The sequence below is a fragment of the Danio rerio genome, chromosome 15 (genome assembly GCF_052040795.2).
Source record: "Danio rerio strain M-AB ecotype USA chromosome 15, GRCz13ab, whole genome shotgun sequence".
NCBI classification, from domain to species: Eukaryota; Metazoa; Chordata; class Actinopteri; order Cypriniformes; family Danionidae; genus Danio; species Danio rerio.
The window spans coordinates 8,459,838-8,476,382 of NC_141035.1; the positions used below are offsets into that span (position 1 = coordinate 8,459,838).

At 34.1% G+C, this 16,545-nt stretch overlaps 1 protein-coding gene across 3 annotated transcripts in view; it reads right to left on the minus strand.

Moving 5' to 3' along the window:
- gbe1b (glucan (1,4-alpha-), branching enzyme 1b) overlaps positions 1-16,545 on the minus strand; it is a 251,310-nt gene that overhangs the window by 58,784 nt on the left and 175,981 nt on the right. The gene's annotated exons all lie outside the window — the stretch shown is intronic.

A 16,545-nucleotide genomic window follows, 5' to 3' on the forward strand; every position in this document is an offset into this window, starting at 1 on the left:
CAAGTCCGCCCTCTTTTCTACTATTTGCTAGAACTGTTTTCTTAAGTTTATGGGATTTATTTTTCCAAATAAAGTTTAAAAATATTTTGTTAACTTCTTTAGCAGTAGGGATATTAACAGAGAGAGAAAGTGAAGGGTATACCAAACGAGACAAACCTTCTGCTTTAGTCAAAAGAACCCTCCCATAAAGGGAAAGGTCTCTTTGTAGCCAAAGATTAAAAATGCTATGAGTTTTTTTAAGTCTACCAGAAAAGTTAAGCTGTTGTCTAGTGGCAAAATTTTTTGTTAAATAAATACCCAGATACTTTACAGTCTCTTTTACCAAAATACCATTTAATGAGGAATCATTAGTTTCATGAATCATCATAATTTCACATTTGGACCTATTCAATTTCAATCCAGAAGCACATGAAAATTCCTCAATTATACCTATAGCCTTGGACAACTGACATTTATCTTTTAAAAATAAGGCAGTGTTATCGGCTAACTGGGAGATTTTAATTTCTCTATCAAAAATAGATATACCTTCTAAGTTACGTTCATATATAATATTTAGCGATAGCAATTCTGTTACTAAAATAAATAAAAAGGGTGAGATAGGGCAACCCTGTCTCACACCGCGGTTAATAGAAAATCTTTTAGAGGTGTTGAAGCTAATTAAAACAGAGCTACTAATATCACTATAAAGCATTTCAATAGCATTGACAAAAAAGTCACCAAAACCAAATAACTTTAAGGTCTGCAAAAGAAATCCGTGTTCAAGTGTGTCAAATGCTTTATAAAAGTCAAGGAAAAGAATCATAGCTTTAGAATGTATGAAGTCAGCATAATCCAAAAGGTCCAAAGCAAGTCTTATATTATTACTGATATGTCTACCTTTTACAAATCCAGACTGTGTCTCAGCAACCAGCTGATTAATTTTCGTTTTTAATCTGTTAGCAAAAATTAAGGCTAAAATTTTGTAATCAACAGTGAGAAGCGTGATTGGACGCCAATTATCTATTAAATTGGTGTCCTTGTCTGGTTTGGGAATAAGGCAGATAACACCTTGTTTCATTGACGTTGTCATGTCCTTTAGATCAATGCATTCATCATACATAGAAAGCAATGGGTCTTTAATTAGTTCCCAAAAGTGCATATAAAACTCGACGGTTAATCCATCATTGCCCGGGGATTTGCCTTTCTTCATGGAATAAAGAGCTACTTGAATTTCCTCCAAGGTCAAATTGGAATCACAAAAAATTTTGAACTCAGGATCAATAACTGGAACGCAAGTTTTAATTTTATTTACATAATGATCACTACAATGTTTGTCAAAAGCAGAAGTGTAAATGTTTTGGTAAAAATCTGTAACAAAGTTAGATATTAATTTAGGATCAGTGCATTTAACACCATTGATATTGAGAGAAGTCAAAGAATTTCTCTTACAGTTCCTTTTTTCCAATGCAAAAAAATAGCTAGAGTTCGCCTCTCCCTCCTCCAGCCATTTAGCCCTGGATCTAACAAATGCACCTCTCGCAATATCTAGATAAGCTTGATTAATTTGTAGATGCAATTCCCTTAATTCTATTTTCTCTTTTTCAGACAAGTTACCTGTTAGTAAAGTATTTATTCTATTAATCTGTTCTGTTATTTTCTTATTTTTTAAATTTTTCAGTTCTTTACTTCTTTTTATTGCTATCTGTCTGACTCTGTACTTAAAAAATTCCCATTTATTCTTGTACCCAATTAGCATTTTATCTAACAATATATTCTTAATTAACTCTTTTGTATTGTTATTGAAAACGTCATCTTTTAATAGACAGTTATTAAATTTCCAATAACCACGTAACTTTGGATTCTCCTTATAACAACCTAATTTCAATATTATTTGATTGTGATCAGTGAGGGGTGCAAATGAGTGATTTACATCTTTAACAAATTGTAAGGCTGATGAAGATAATAAAAAGAAATCAATTCTAGATTTTAAAGACAAATTACTATTTGACCAAGTAAAGTCTTGCGTGTCAGGGTGAAAAAAGCGCCAAGGATCTGTAAGAGAGAGAGATGAACATATTGATAAGATGTTATTAGAATTCACATGAAGAGCTTCATTGCTTCTAGGAGGAAATCTGTCCAATGTGTTATCCAAACATTCATTAAAATCACCGCCTAACATTAGGAAAGAATCTGGGTATTTAATTTGCATTTCAATAATTTTTTGAGTAATATGAGAAAATAATGTTTTGTTAGCAGAAAAAGAATTATATCCATATAAATTACAAACAACAAATATAGAATTATCCTGCTTTAGTGCCATAATTATCCATCTACCTTCGTTAGATATTGCAGTCTCAAGAATCTGCCCCTTAAATTTATGCAAAAGGATTGAAACTCCAGCTGAGTGATTGGAGCCATGGCACATTCGCGGACTTCCAGAGGCTCCGGAATCAGTGCGGTTACGTCATCAACATTTGACAACGCTGATTTGACAAAGAAACGCTCGTCACTGTGTCTCCGGACAAATCAGACATGATACATTGATGCATTGTCCCTCCTCCATGCCCAGATTGGTTCAAACTCGCTATATCACAACCAATAAGCATAGGTTTCGCTTTTGTTTGTGGACCAAGCTTTTTGAACAACACGGAATGAGAGAAAGGCATACATTTATGCGCGGCTAAATAAAACGCAAAAAAAAAAAAAAAGTTTTGCATGAAATAATTCTCATACTAAGTACTTTTGCATGCACAGCAGCACAGAAACATGACAAAACAGTGACACAGCAAAGACGAACTGCTGGGGTCTGTTCTTCGTACGTGGATTACTCAGTTAGCTGGATTTGGATATTGACGATTTGACACGATCCAGGATCGTTTCGTTCTTCAAAGCTGATCCGAGAGTTGTTGTCATGGCAACAGTTCTGCTAGGTCAAACCTGATCGGGAGCAGGTTCAAATCATATAAACAGGATTAGATCGGCTCAGTTCAAGGCAAGATCATACTTACTTTGCTTGAACTGAGCCGATCTAATCCTGTTCCGAATTCTGATATTTTCTTACAGTAGTAGTTATATACACTTGGGAAAATGGTACATATTTTTTAACTATATATATATAAAGTTAAAGTCATTAATAAAATAAATAAAGTTATACATATTAATAAAACGTATGCAATCTGCACCCTCGAAATGAACAAAGACTGCCACCTGGTGGTGCAAAGAGAAAACTTATTGGTATGAACTTTTTAGATCGCTTTAGTACAAATTGTGTATAATAGAAATGCACAATATGTGACTTTTTTTTAAAGCAATAATACATTTATGCAGTCATAAACATGTTTTGATAGTTAATATGCCAGTGATTTGATGCTTCACAAAAGTTGCAGACGCCTTTACCAATATGAAAATGCTTTTGTAAACAACCAGTTATTCTTTACACCGATTAAAAAACAGATACTATTATAAAGAAAATCTTTTCTAAATGTAGAACTAAATACATTGATTTGCATTGAAATGCATGATGAATACTCTTGTCTTGACAAATGAAAGTGTAAAGCCTGCAGCTCACAACAAATGTGGAAAGTTCTTGCGTGTCATATTTAACAAACCGTTTACTGCTAATTTGATGTAATTTTGCTCACATGGATAATTGAATATTAATCAGATGATGTCATTACGCTGCCGTGCCGTCAGCCAATCGTTGCATTGCTGATCATGATTTCTAGGATCGATAGATCTGTCCTTCACAACACACACAGCAATCTCAGATCAGTTTATCCAGACATTCTAATCTGATTCGCGAACTTGTTTGAAGAACCAAATTAGCGAGAGATCAGTTATCAAGATTAAAAGATCCAGGATCTGCCAAATCATCTTAGATCATTTAAGCGAGGTACGAAGAACGGACCCCTGCTCTTGCTGTTTTCAAAAGACGCAAATGAAGATGCAGCTGTTTGTCTGCATTGTAGACAACCATATCCAAATCCATATTCATAGACAACCATATCCATGCTGGCACATAAAACCTAAGGATGTTCCATATTGAATCTAGTTTCGTTATGTAACTATTTATAGTATAGTAAATATTTATATCTATTTTTTACTGATTTGCACCATGTTTATTTGGACTTTATTTGGACTTTGACACATTATTTATTATTTTCTTATTTTTATTTGTTCATTGTAAGTGGTGTTGTTTATAGTAACTAAAAATATATTATTTGGAAAAAGTCAAATTTGCTTCACTGTTCTATTATTTTGTAACATTTGTAACATACCGTATACCGCGAAACCGTCAAACCGTGGTATTGTTTTAGACGATTATCATACCGTGAAAAATTCATACCGTTACAACCCTAACACACATTACACATTTCTTTTTAAGTATACTTTTAAAACCATTTTAAAGTCTTGTTTAAGGACAGTTGAGAAAAAAACCCTCATCAAAATTTTATTTTCTTTCCAATATTTTCCAAGCACTTTTTTCAAATAATTATAGTTCAATATTATTAGCTCTCTTAGGATTTTCCACACCGGTTAATTAACCTAAATAACCTATTGTAGTTAAGCACTAGCTAGCAAAATAACTAGTAAAATATGATGTACTGTCTTCATGAAAACTACAAAAGTATTTTTTTTTTTTTTACTTTTTAGTTATTAGAAATTAATTAGTAAAATTATTAAGTTAAAAAATGCATTGAAAAAACTTCTCTCCTTTAGACAACTTTCCCAAACTTGGGAAATATTTTAATAATTATATAATTATATAAGTAAAATTCTAATAACTTTTACTTCAACTGTAAGGGAATCTCAGAGGGGTGGTCCAGAATGTATTTTAAGGTTTAGTTGTGTTTATGAGTTGCAAAGCAATGTGTGCTCATGCTTTATTAAAAAAAATAAAATAAAAAAAAGATCTAAATTTTGTTAATTTATTTTACTTTAATTACATACAGCTACTCGGCTAACATGAAAACGGCTGTCATATTTTATAATTCCTCCAAAAGCCTGTCTTTAGGAGGCTCTGATTGGTCAGCTAACATGATGTGCTGTGATTTGTGGATCGGCTCCATGTCACCAGGAACCGGCACACCTCTACTAGCATGCGCTTTGCCTCTTTTGTGTAAATACTGTCAGTATAACTGTATCAGTTTGAGCCTGAATCAGGCAGAAAATGAAAAGGACACAGCTGAACCTCACACCTGCTCTCTAAAATAAAATCTGACAAGTATCTTTCATATATTCGGAATAAGCATGTGTAAGTAATATAAAACGTTCACATATCTTTTGCAAGTTCGATATTTGAGATGTAGAATGCAGGGAAAGCTGCCGCATAGAGACACTGAAGCTCTGCAGAAGATTGTGGGTATTTACAGGGGTTTGACGGATAAAAATGAATTTGTAGCTATTGTTAACAGTGCCAAACAGCATTTCCCATTGTTTATATTCTTGTTTACATCCTTGCTACAATATTGTAGTGGACCACCCCTTTAAAGCAAGTAGATATACATGCAGTGGAAAAATTAAGCACTGAACAAGTCACTATTTTTCCTAAATAATATATTTTTATAGGAGCTGTTGACATGAAATTGACCCAAATTTTGGAAAAACTCAAACAATCCAAAATATACAAATAAATGACAAATCATTGCAAAATAGTTATGCTTAGTAACAATAGAATGACACAAGGAGAAAGTACTGACCTACTGAAATGTATTTAATAGTTTGTATAAAAGGATTTTAGGTAATTTCTGCATCAAGGCACCTCCTGTATGGAGAATAGAGTCAGACACATTGCTCATGCATAGTGTTTTTTTTTTTCTCAGACTTCAAAAGAATCTAAAAATGTTGCTGTGGGTCTATTCTATCAAATTAAATTTTTATTTCCTATTATACTATATTCAGGTTAGGTGATTGGCAGGGCCATTCTAGCAGCTTTATTTTCTTTTCTTTTTAAGAGTTTTCTTGGCCGTATTTGGAATCATTGTCTTGCTGAAATGTCCACCCTGGTTTCATCTTTATCATCTGATGATGTAGGTGTTGGGACTGAAGCAGCTAATATTCAGTTACAATGACGAGGTACAGGAGTGCTGAATAACTACTAAAAGATTTTTGTCTGGGCTTTCCATGCCTTTAAACACCTTCCTTTCTTCATGTGTTCACTACTTTTTTTCCCTGTGACATTTTATTTTATTACACACAACTTAATTTCTAACCTAATTAACATCGTTTGCTTTGTATGTATGGCCAACTCTGGTTGTCACCAACAAGTCAACATGACCTTTAGAAATATGTTTGCTGAGAAAAAAATGGTGACGTGTTCAATACGTATTTTACCTGCTGTATATAATTTAAGTTGTATGTGAATAACTGAACAAATGAATGAATTAACAAAGAATGAGAGTTCTTTATATATATATATATATATATATATATATATATATATATATATATATATATATATATATATATATATATATATATATATATATATATATCTTTGTTTATCTTTCAATGTTTTAGACTCAATAAATAGAAAAATCACTGGCTCAGATCAGCTTGTTGTTTTTGCAACTGTACGAGTTCAAACGAAATAAATATCAAATAGCAAGGAGAATATTTTTTTACAGGATCCATCCACTCAACTTTTTTTTCATCTAACCAAACACAGAGCCTTCAGACTACTCAAACTGCAAACTTTTGAAGTGCAGATTTTTTTTCTCTTCACTAAAGTGGAGAGATGACAGTGTGGAGCAGAAGCGGAACAGCAGACGACTGTCAGCAGAAGACATTAACACACATTATCAATGTCACTCCAGCACACTGTTTCACTGACCCAGACCCTTCGCTAAACTGAGAACTGAATATAGAGAAGAGACTGAAAATATAATATATACTGCAAAGATAACAGGCAAAGATGAAGACAGACAGAAGAGTTTGCTTTACTCACGATTGATTTGCATACATCAAAACCTGAATTACTTTTTAAGATTCCATCCATTATCCATCCATCCATCCATCCATCCATCCATCCATCAAAACTCATTAACAAAAACAAGAAAGGGCTATAAACTGCAATTTTTTTGAATAAATCAACTTGCTAAAAAAAGTTGGCAACTTGGTAAACATGCTAGAAACATGCTAAATCTTTTATACAATCTGCTAGAATATGGTAGAAATATCCTAGCTAGATGTCTTTTTAAATGGGGGGAAAACCCATCAAACAAATAAAATGCACTTGTACTGAGCTGCACATAAAACTGACCAAAATTACTTAACCACTTAATCTTATAGCATGTTAGGTATATAATCAAGTTGCGTTCATGTTTTATCAAATGCTTTCTTAAACATGTATGCTTTTAGTAAGATGGGAAAACCAGTACGGGGTTGTGGCTGGAAGGGCATCCACTAGTTGATGGTTCATTCTGCTGTGGCAACCCCTGATAATTAAGGGACAAAACTGATACAAAATGAATGAATGAAGATGGAAGCAAGGCAAACAAACATAAACATAAATATATATAATGCATATTTTTGCACACACACACAGCTTTTATTTACAAACAAATAGTGGCACTCAGGGATAATATAAATTGAAATCTCTGTGATACTAGAATACCACTGGGTTCCGGCAGCTGCTCCTGCCTTACTGCAACCGTAACATGAGTCTTGGATTTAGGAGTAATTTCCTGTAAATAGTTTAGATCTAAAGGGCTACATTTTCATGGAGCACATGAGTGAGGAGCAATGCTCTTCATTGTCATCATATACTAGTGTCAAACTGCTGCACGGGAGATAATGTGTGTTATGAAGTGCTGGAACTATATCCCTTATGCATTCACAACAGCCTGAATGTTTAATAGCATTTCCCATCATGCCTGCTTTCCTTTCACAGCCAGACGCAACTACATGTATTAAGTGATCTCATTGTAGGCACCTGAATATCCTAAAAGCTTACATACCGCAGGGTGTATGTTTCCAGGATCTGTGAAAATGCTAGAGAAAGTTCTTTAGAATTATATTTTATAAACTGGTGAAAAATTGGATAAAAATTAAATAAACCATGTTTATAAGGGGTTTAAACACAGCAGTGTGGCAACAGTCGGTGAATATAACCAGCTTCTAATTGTAAAAATGTATTAATTTAATTTTCCATAAAAAACAGTTCATAAAACAGTCTGCAGAAACACTTTGATTGACATTCTCCATTTGTATATCCTCAGAGGTGGAAAGCCTCACCCATTAGTGACCATCTCTCCCTCATTAGCATAGGATGCTAGTCTTGTTTTTGAATTTGCCACTATGCTGACACAAAGTCATTTGTAGCTCCGCCCTCTTTTAAAGATCACAATCTCATATATATATATATATATATATATATATATATATATATATATATATATATATATATATATATATATATATATATATATATATATATATATATATATATAAAGAAATTTAAAGTGACAGTCACCAAAAAGACGCAATTAGGATAAAAAAATCTGAAGGGTCAGTTTCAGAGAGTTATAAAACATTATTTCTGGAGAATTGTGAGCTGGAACATGCACACTTTAGGCAGATTGGAGACCAATTTTCATGATTTTTCATCAATTGAATATCCATTATGAACAGTAGTGATTACAGAATATTAAAAAGACAATAACTTACAAAAGTTAATTTTGATGAATAAAATTGACTGTAATAATATGATTTAATAAAAAACATAAAAAAAAACTTCCAGGCAACATGTCATGTTAGCATGCTAGCAATGTGCTTCAACTCAGCGTACATATGAATAAAATACTATCTTAATATGTGCTCTATGCCAAAGACACAAAACAATGCAGTAAAGTATGTTAGAAACAGTCTAACAACGTGTTGCCAAATTAGCAACAAGCTTATTTACATTAGCAATTTCGCTAAAACATGTTAGCTACTCATTAAACAAGCTAACCATGTGCTAAAATGGCAAGATTGCTTCTTCAAAATCGATATTTAAAATTGAAACAAGGATACAACCAAAAAGTACATTTGAATTCAAGAAAGCAAACCTAAATTTTCGCAAAAGTAAAGCTAATTTAGTAGGCTTAAATCAGCTAGGACCAACCATACATCATAGACTGGCTTTTTGCTCCTGGCAGACAGTTTGTACTTTATTTTCAAGTTTAGAAAATTGGGTCAATGCTTAATTTCTTGTCGATTTAAAAAAAAAAAAAAAAAAAAAAAAGCATTTCTTAAAAAAATCTGCAAAACTAGAGCACTTGAGCTGCTGCCGTCTAGACAGATTGTATATGACCTGCTGTGTGCAGTACTGGACATACTGTAAATAATGCATGACTGGCCTTCAGCAAAGAGAGACGGGAAAGAGCGAGCAGTAAGAGTTAGTGAACAGCTTTTGGTTTGCAGCGCAGTGGGCGTCCTGTATCTGTATGATTGTAGAGGCACGTAAACAGCGTTCGGCTAAAATCACAGCTCTAGTCTTTAGAAGCCTGCTGAGAAAGCACTTCAAATTAGCGGGCGGCCCATGCAGCCGTCTTTTCAAGTGAAGTTCCCTGCAGGGCTGGAGGATATCTTCAACATTCACAATATACTGGTTGCGATTTTGGCTATGATAGCAAATTATATTGTGATGGAGCAAATAAAGCAACATGGTGAATGCTGCAATGATTTTAATTATGCCATCAGACAACTTTTTTGTCATGACTGCTCGTCTCACAATTTGATTGCAATTTGAGGGTTTTTTTTATACAACAAATATCTCTACTACTCGATAGACATGAAAAATGTTGAGGAAAAAATTTGTGTGAAATTGCTAGTAAATCCAAAAGTCCTCTGGGAAAAAAAATACATACATAGATACACACATATATATATATATATATATATATATATATATATATATATATATATATATATATATATATATATATATATATATATATATATATATATATATATATATATATATATAAAACCCACAGATTCTACTGCACTCAAGCCAGTCTGAGCTGGGATCAAACCAGCAATTATTTCCTTTGCATGGGAGTCGGTTGCTCTAACAAAGAGGCTAAAGACCATGGCCTCTAGCGTCTGTCACTAGAGCACCTTTAGAGGTCAGAGGAGTGAGGTTACCAACATATCACTTCGCTAGCTGGCCTCCATTACACTGACCCCACCAAATCTCACTCCCATCCCAGACAAGCCCCCACGTGTAAACCATCAATCCTACTACAACGCAACCTGCTCTGAGCTGGGATCAAATCAGTGATTCTTTGCTTTGCACGGGAGTCGGTTGCTCTATCAAGGAGGCTAAAAACCATGGTCTGTAGGGTATGTCGCAACAGCACCTCAAGAGGTCAGAGTAGTGAGATTTACCTGCTCAGCACTTTGCTAGCGGGCCATAACACACCCCCTAAACCTCACTCCCATACCAGACGAGCCACCACGTGTAACTCACCAGTCCTACTGCACCCAATGCGGTCTAAGCTGGGATCGAACCATCAAATCTTTGCTTTGCATGGAAGTCGGTTTCTCTAACAAGGAGGCTAAAGATTATGGCCTCTAGTGCAGGGCTATTCAATTAGTTTGTCATGGGGGCCAGTTCATGAAAAGCATCCCAAAGGAAGGGCCGGAGAGATATAACTTGCTATATGAGTAATGACAGAACAGCATATGAGAGCTCAAATGCTGTATATTTTTGCTCAAGACACCCACATTGGCTTTTTCTAGTTGACTTTTTTTTTTTTTTTTTACAAACATTCAAATGTTGTATTTCAGAGCACAACAAAAGCAGTGCATTGCTGAAGTAGGCTTCTTCTACATTCAGACACATTCATATGTCATGTTTTGAACTGCTTAACAATTATGGATGCAACAATTATAGATTTTGGTTGTACGATTATATAGTCTGAAGAATAATAATGGTTTCACTGTTATCACGCTAATGTAAATTCAAGCTTTGTATTAGGTAAGTAGCTATTTAGAATAACTGTTGTTACCATCTGCATTCATGCATGCATAATCATTTTAATAATAATTCATCTAACATATCTTTTTTTTACAAGGCACTGAAAGGCAGGCACAACTCTCACTGTGAGATGTTTTCTACTGCGTACACCCAAAAAGACGCAAGCGCGTCGCTCTGCTGGCACCCGCATATTGACATATATTCTTACATTAAAAATAACAAACTTGCAAGCGGAAAAGACGTGATATGGGAACAGCCGCTGCTATAGTTAATCCTGTGAGCGTGCATATTAGCATCGGTGTACTTCAAACTTAAAACTAGCGCACAGGCAACTTGGCATTTTGCAGCGGTTTCGTTTCGTTCAGTGGAACAGAAATGCGGCTTAGAGAAGACTTTATGATTAATAAACTGTAACGAATTATAGCACAGTTATTAGTAAAATTGGCTAACCGTTGCATCCCTATTAACGATATCAGTGCATTGTGCAAATAGCTTTTTCTACAAACATGTTGTCGGCTGCCCGCACCACTCGCTTATGATGACTCACGCTCTGTGCAGCCTTTAACTGCAGTTCGTGCTGTTATTGAACAGACGCACGTAACTTCAAAACTATAGCGGCCGTTTGTCGACTGAACTAAATTTATTTTTGATGTCTTGGTCACACTGTTTGGAAGGCCGGAAAAAAGTGCTTGGGGGCCAGATTTGGCCCACGGGCCACCAGTTGAATAGCCCTGCTCTAGTGTCTGTCCATACAGCATCTTTAGAGGTCAGAGGAGTGAGATTTACCTGCATTGAACTTTGCTAGCTGGCCTCCGTTAATCTCATTCCTCTAAAACTTACTCTCATTCCGGAACGAGCTACTGGTCCTACTGCACCAACCTGATCTGAACTGATGATTGAACTGACGATTCTTGCATGAGAATCGGTTGCTCTAACAAAGAGGCTCAAGTCCATGGCCTCTAGCGTCAGTGAGGTTTATCTACATAGCACTTTGCTAGCTGGCCTCTGTTACACATATTTACTTTTAATGTAACTGCTCTGAGAAATCACATCTCATCAGTTCCAGTACTTTTTGAAAACTTTAATATCGCTACTTAGATTGAAAGAGCTTATTCATGACAAACGTAACGTAAAACATATTCAGTGATTCCCCTGCCATCATATAAGGGTCTAGCGTCACTGACCTAAAGATATGCAGCCACAACAAGAAAAACATCCAGAAAGTAAAAATGTTGGGGTTAATTTGAAAGAGTGTACTTGCATTTTTATGCTTTTACATTGCCATAAAGGCATTATACAATGGGTGGGAAAATAATTTCTTAAAATAACAATAATAGTGTATCACAATACATTTGTTTAATTTTAATATGACAGAAAAAGTGTGCTTTAATTTAGGCTACTTGATCCATCAGATTTTTAATGGCTCATCTGATTTTAAGTGAGAACAAAGGATAAAAAAAACAACTCCGTTTTATTTGTGTAAAAACTTGGTGAACAAATGCAAAGGAATTATATTTGCATAATAGTATGCAAGACTAGTCCTGACTAGTAAAAATATAAATATCATTTATTGTAATAAACAATATGAAAAGACTAGAAAAGTCATTTTAGGCATTTTACTTCCACGTTTTGCGGCATTGTTAATATGTTAATAAATAAGAATAAATATAGTTTCTGCTCTGGACTGGCATATATGAGAGGGTGTTTCAGTTCTGCCAATATCCAGCAACTTCCCACAGCCTGGAGCGGACCAACATTCCACAAGCCACTATCAACAACCTGATTGACTCTATGAGCAGTAGATGTGTTGCACTGCATGAGGCACATGCTTGTAGACCTCCAGAGGCCCCAACAGATCATTTTTTAACAATGACATCACTTAACTTCAACCTTTTCAGCGCCGCAGTGTATTAGTAGTTTCATTTTTCGTTTGGTTTCACCTTTGAATGGGATACTTCCAGTGCTCTTCATCTCTTCATCTGGATGATCACCTTACTGCCAGTTAAACACTCAAGAACACGAGAGAGAAACACAGAACCATCTGGTCCACTCTCTGGGTTTCTTGAACTATTAAAAAAGTTTTAAACTACATAAAACTATGAAACATGCAAAAAATAAATAAATAAATAATTAAAATATAAAATTATAAAAGAATATCAGCAATACATATATTACTATGTAATAAAATAATTGGTACTAGTAGTACTTTTTAAAATACAAATAAATAAACATTTAAAATATTGTAAATTATAACAAAATCAAGCACATTAATACATTAATAATAGTTAATATTTTTATATATACATTTCTGTCATAAAATGTTTTTAGAAATACATTCATTATTTTTTAATTCGGCTTAGTTCCTTTATTAATCTGGGGTCACCATGCACAGCAGAATGAACTGCAAACTTATCCAGCATTTGTTCTTCACGTTTTATGTTCTTTAGCCAGCGTATGTCTTTCAGCTGCAACCCATCACTGAGAAACACCCATACACTTCACACACACATTCACTATATAGACAATTTAGTTTACCCAATTCACCTATAGTGCATGTCTTTGGACTGTGTGGGAAACCAGAGCACCCGGAGGAAACCCACGCCAACACGGGGAATGTATTTAGATATGTATTTTTTAAATATTAATCATTTTTTTAATGTTAATAAACATTGTAATATTAATTATTTAAAATACATTAAATAATATTACATAACATAAATCTATAATTCACTGCACTAGTTTCTTACAAAATTCTCTAATAACATGTTATATATTTTATAGTGTAAATAAAAAATGTACAAGTGCGACACAGTGGCTCAGTGCTGTTGCCTCACAGCAAGAAAGTCACTGGTTCGAGTCCTGGCTGAGCCAGTTGGCATTTCTGAGTCTGCATGTTCTCCCTGTGTTAACTTGGGTTTTCTCTGGGTTCTCCGGCAAAAGAGGGAGCTCCTTCATGGGACTCTACATTTGTAAACACTCGTTAACAAATGTAAATGTGTGTGTCAGCATCTGCGTTATCCACGATGAGAGCGTACCATACACGTGCGCTTCACGCAAAAGTATAAATCAGCCTTAATCAAAAAGAAAAAATAATGAAGGAATGAAAACTCAAATTAATTACTTTCAGTATATCTGGAATCTTCTACTTGGTTTGGAATGATAAACATTTAATGAAATACAATAAAATAAAATACATAAGCAAAAAAAAAAAAACATGAAATAAAAGCCTAGTCAAGTCAAGGGAAATGAACAAACAGAGTAACAGTACTTTAGAATGTACAGGTTAAAATACTTTGTGTGGGAAAAATATTATTAACTTAATTTTGTGCAACAAGTATCTAGAACAGTAGTTCCACTTTAAAAGGCCAATTTAGAAAATCAAATACCACACTCTGTCCTGAAGCATTTCAAAAAAAGCCTCACGTTTCTCTTAAATCCCCTGCAAGACTTTGTCCATTACCATTAAAACGTTTTGCTTTCTCTTTGTTTGTTTGTTCATGAACTGAGTGACAGGGTAAATTATTTCCTGTCCTTCAAAGCTGGGAACTTAGTGACAAAGTTTCTTGCATTGATTTTTTTTAGACAATCTGCCATTACCTCCAAACTTTCACTCCCCCACAGCCGACAGACAGCAGTAAATCAGTCTATTCACAACCTCAAAGATGCAGAAGCTGCCTTTTATCCCTTTAGGTAACAATTTAAAAATGGATCTTCCATATGGTGTGGTAGAAATTTGTTTTTAAAAAGCAACTATGTAATGAGATTGCAGGGCTGCTTAGGGACAGCTTGTTGTTTTAGTAAAACGGCAGATGTTTGCTGATGGAAAGAAGCTTTTATGATGCACGTTTACAGTAAGAGACGGCAGTTTGAGAACATTGGAGATGACAAAAATGTCATCTAAAGGAAGATCAGAAAGCGAGATTTACTGCTAGTGTGAAGACTACACAAACACTTGAATACAATTGAAGATGTACCCATAGACATTGCCTATATACTACATACAACATTAACTGGTTATATACAGTCGAAGTGGGAATTATAGCCCTCCTGTATTATTAGACCCTGTATATTTAATACAGTATATTTAGCATTTATTTCAAAATATTTCTAAACGTAGTAGTTTACTTTTACAATAACTAATTTCTAATAACTGATTTCTTTTATCTTTGCCGTGATGACAGTACATTATATTTTACTAGATGTTTTTTAAGGTAATGGTATTCAGCTTAAAGTGACATACAAAGGCTTAACTTGGTTAGCAGTGTAGGGTAAGTTTCTTTAAAAAAATAATATATTACAAATTACTGATTACTACTGGGCGACGCAGTAGTGCTGTCGCCTCACAGCAAGAAAGTCGCTGGTTCAAGCCTCTGCTGGATCAGTTGGCATTTCCGTGTGGAGTTTGTATCTTTTTCCGTTTTTTCACCTGGGTTTCCTCCGAGTGCTCCGGTTTCCCCCACAAGTCTAATGACATGTGGTACAGGTGAATTGGGTAGGATAAATTATCCGTAGTGTACGAGTGTGAATAAGTGTGTATGATTGTTTCCCAGAGATGGGTTGCGGCTGGAAGGGCATTCGCTTTGTAATAACATGCTGGATAAGTTGGCGGTTCATTCCGCTGCAGCGACCCCGGATTAATAATGGGACTAAGTCGAAAACCAAATGAATGAATGAATAATTACCACTGGAAAATTGTAATCTTTACAATTACATTACATTACTATTGACTTAATGTAAAAATTAATCAGATTACTAAATACTTTACTATGAAATTATTTTTAAAACATATAAAACCTATAAAAATACTAAATTAACTGTGGCTCTTTTTAGTAATTTAATGAAAGGGTTGATCACTGGGCTTGACATATTCAAAAGACTTAAAAAGTTCACCCAAAACTTAAAATTCTCTCATCATTCACTTGTTCTGTTTTGTCTTGTTTGTCTTTTTTTGAACATATATATATATAAAAAAAATAAATAAATAAAAAATTATATATATATATATATATATATATATATATATATATATAAAATAACAATTTATAATAATTGTGACTAACTGTACACTCTCAAAAAAATAAATAAAAAAAAGAAGGTACAAAAGGGGCAGTACCTTTTCAAAAGATACACATTTGTACCCAAAGACTCCACAGTGGTACCTCAAAGTTGCACATGAGTCCCCAAATGTATCTTAAAATTACACTAAGGTACCATTGTGGACCCTTCAGGTACAAATATGTACCTTTTGAAAATGTACTACCCTAGTGACAGCTCCTGTACCTTTATTTCTGAAAGTGTATAATAACTTTAACTATTTAGAGTTATTAGTTACTAGTAAAGTAGTTAAAGTTATTAGTAACTATTAAAGTTATGGTAACTAATAACCAAAACTTTTCTGTATTTGATTGTAATGCAATAGTGTGCACTTCTTTCTAAAGTTGTTTTGGAATAATGATTATTGTAAAAAACGCTATACAAATAAACTTAAATTGAACTGAAGAAACGGTATATGCAAAACTTCTTAAGTTGAATTTAATACATTTTACTACCGTTTTTAATACCTTCAAAAAACTTTATAACAGCACGAATTAGTGCTGCAA